At 36.5% G+C, this 2,439-nt stretch overlaps 1 long non-coding RNA gene across 1 annotated transcript; it reads right to left on the reverse strand.

The window, feature by feature from the left end:
• Window positions 1-1,827: 1,827 nt before the first annotated feature.
• Window positions 1,828-2,431, reverse strand: LOC109584950 (uncharacterized). The gene is made up of 2 exons (XR_002186241.1): window positions 2,283-2,431; window positions 1,828-2,041 (listed from the first exon to the last, which is right to left on the reverse strand). It is a non-coding gene; the product is annotated as an uncharacterized LOC109584950 (long non-coding RNA).
• Between the last annotated feature and the right edge of the window lie 8 nt (window positions 2,432-2,439).

The raw sequence follows: 2,439 nt of genomic DNA on the forward strand, positions 1-2,439 counted from the left end.
CCATAATTGACAGAAGGTACCTGATGGGGGATAGGAAAATTGGTCTTTATAGCCTGAAATATCCAACTTCCTGACCTCCATTTATCATAAGGCTTTTCACACTAGCCGAAGTAATGCGCATTGACGCGCATTAATCGTGTTCACACTAGAGTGGTTTTCAATTAATGTGCATTGATGCGCATCACTCTCCCTTCACCTCCAGAGGTGGATTGATGTGAAGTGATGCGCTTCGATCAATGTAAACCAATGGCAACAAGAACACTGAATTCAGCTCCTAGTGTGAACAAGATCAATGCGCATTATTTCAGCTGTATCAACAAAGCACATCAAAGCGCTTTGAAAACTGTGCCAGTGTGAAAAGGCCTATATATTACTCCACGGGATGCAGAATGTATCTATGTAACTCTTACAAACAATGGTTGTCTAACAGAGTACACACAGGTTGATATTTTTCATTAAAATAATGGATATGAAAATCCGCCATAAGGTACCTTTTGTCAATTATGGTCACATAGTTTAGAAAAACAGAAAATCTGATCAATATCTTCCTTTAAAACCACGCGCACACTCAATTTCAACCATGAACATTGAGTTTCCTTTGCCAGGAGTATAAGTAAGTCTACAATGATCCTGTAAACTTTTGTTAGTGTTAACTCCGTTTGCACACAGGTAAGGCTCTGGCATTACTTTAGTTGCAAGCCTGTGGTGGTAAGTAAGGAAAGTTTGAAACTTGTATACCACTCACTTTCAGTTAATAGAAACTGGAAGAAAATATAACTACTATGGTATCCATTAGAGTGTGCAACACTATGAATGATTGTTTTTATTGTTTTGTTGTAGAGTAATGAAAAATGCCATAATTATGTATAATATTACAGCTTGTGTTCTATAGTTCAAAAGTATGTCATAGTTTTATCTGCTGTCATTACTTCGTCTGGACAGAAGAAATACCTTCATTTACGTTGTTCCAAGAGACCAAACATAAGCTTCATGTTTATACCATACTCGATCAACACACCTAGTTCAGTTCTAATTGAAGCGCATATCATATGACCCAAGATGGACCACTACTGAATGCTATCTCTGATAGTCTTCCTTTTCTTTGGATTAGAGGGACAGAATGAGAAAATATCAGGTAAGCGTTCATAATAGACGCACACTAGCTAATGTACCATCCTGTCCAGTCATATTTACATCCTTCTTGAAATTTCTTTCCATCCACGTGTTCTTCCTCACAAGTATTATCCACATCCATCGACCTCAATGTACCACTCCTTCAGCTGCTCTCATCGATTGTCTTGTCTTATCAATTAGCTCATCAGTACGGTAAGTCAACAACATGTTTACATCTCTCTTATTATGCCATATCAGGCATCTGACCTCACCATTTGCATACTTTTCACTTCCCCTACAAAGTATTGTACTTTTTGAACTTACACAAGCAAGTAATAAATACTTTTAGCACAATTTAATGCTTTAAAGGGTAAGTCCTGTGTATTTTTGGTAATTTTTTTATCGAAGTGGCTAGAGCGCCGGCAGCTGGTTGCTACAACTAATGCCTCCGGGACCAGCAACCGGTTTGGAAAGGATAGTAGCTTGAGAACCAGCAGCCGGCCCCTTATAGCAGTCTTTGGAAAACCGGCAACCATCTTAGCAAGAGAAAAAGTGACTTTATTGGCTTTTCCAAGATATACAACTGACAGTTGGACTTTCAATGAGTATAAACTAAAACACTAAACTCATGCATGACTAGTACACGGGTGTTTATTGTGTTCAAAAAGTCAATAATTAGATTATTTACGGAATCTTTTAAATTGAGAGAAGAACTTCCTGTTTGTATAGATTCTTTGTTATCAAAATAGTAACACATTACATCATGAATACACTTATTTTAGCACACACAGTATATAATATTAACATGTAGAAGCAATAAAACTGCACTGCGCATAGATAAACAGTATAGTGTAGTACTGCGCATCAGCTGCATCAACAGTGCTATTCAAAAACTACGATAGTGGTCTTGTTCTGTGGTCTGCTGTATCTAAAGGGAAGTTTTATAGACAATATAAAAGGTATGTATTGATAGATTATGAGTTGAATTAAAGTATGGTGGTTGATAATAAATGTTAATATTTTTTTAACAAAAGATACTGAGTGTTGAATATTTGAATTTTAAGCATCTGATATACTTACTAAGCAAGTGCCTAACTAAATGACAAAATTATAGGCTAGAGAAATAAAGCACTGAGAGATAGTTTTCATTAAATAATATTTAAACTGACCATCATTCACCATCATTTAGCATGACTACAAAACACCAGAGATACCTTGACACTCACTGCCGTATCTGTACTAAATCATTTGGGCGGGTGAATTACACGTGTAAAGACAACAAATCTCTGATGTCCGTCATTGGGATTGATCCTATGAGCAAAGATG

Source organism: Amphimedon queenslandica, unplaced genomic scaffold (assembly GCF_000090795.2).
Source record: "Amphimedon queenslandica unplaced genomic scaffold, v1.1 AMPQUscaffold_13145, whole genome shotgun sequence".
Lineage (NCBI taxonomy): Eukaryota > Metazoa > Porifera > Demospongiae > Haplosclerida > Niphatidae > Amphimedon > Amphimedon queenslandica.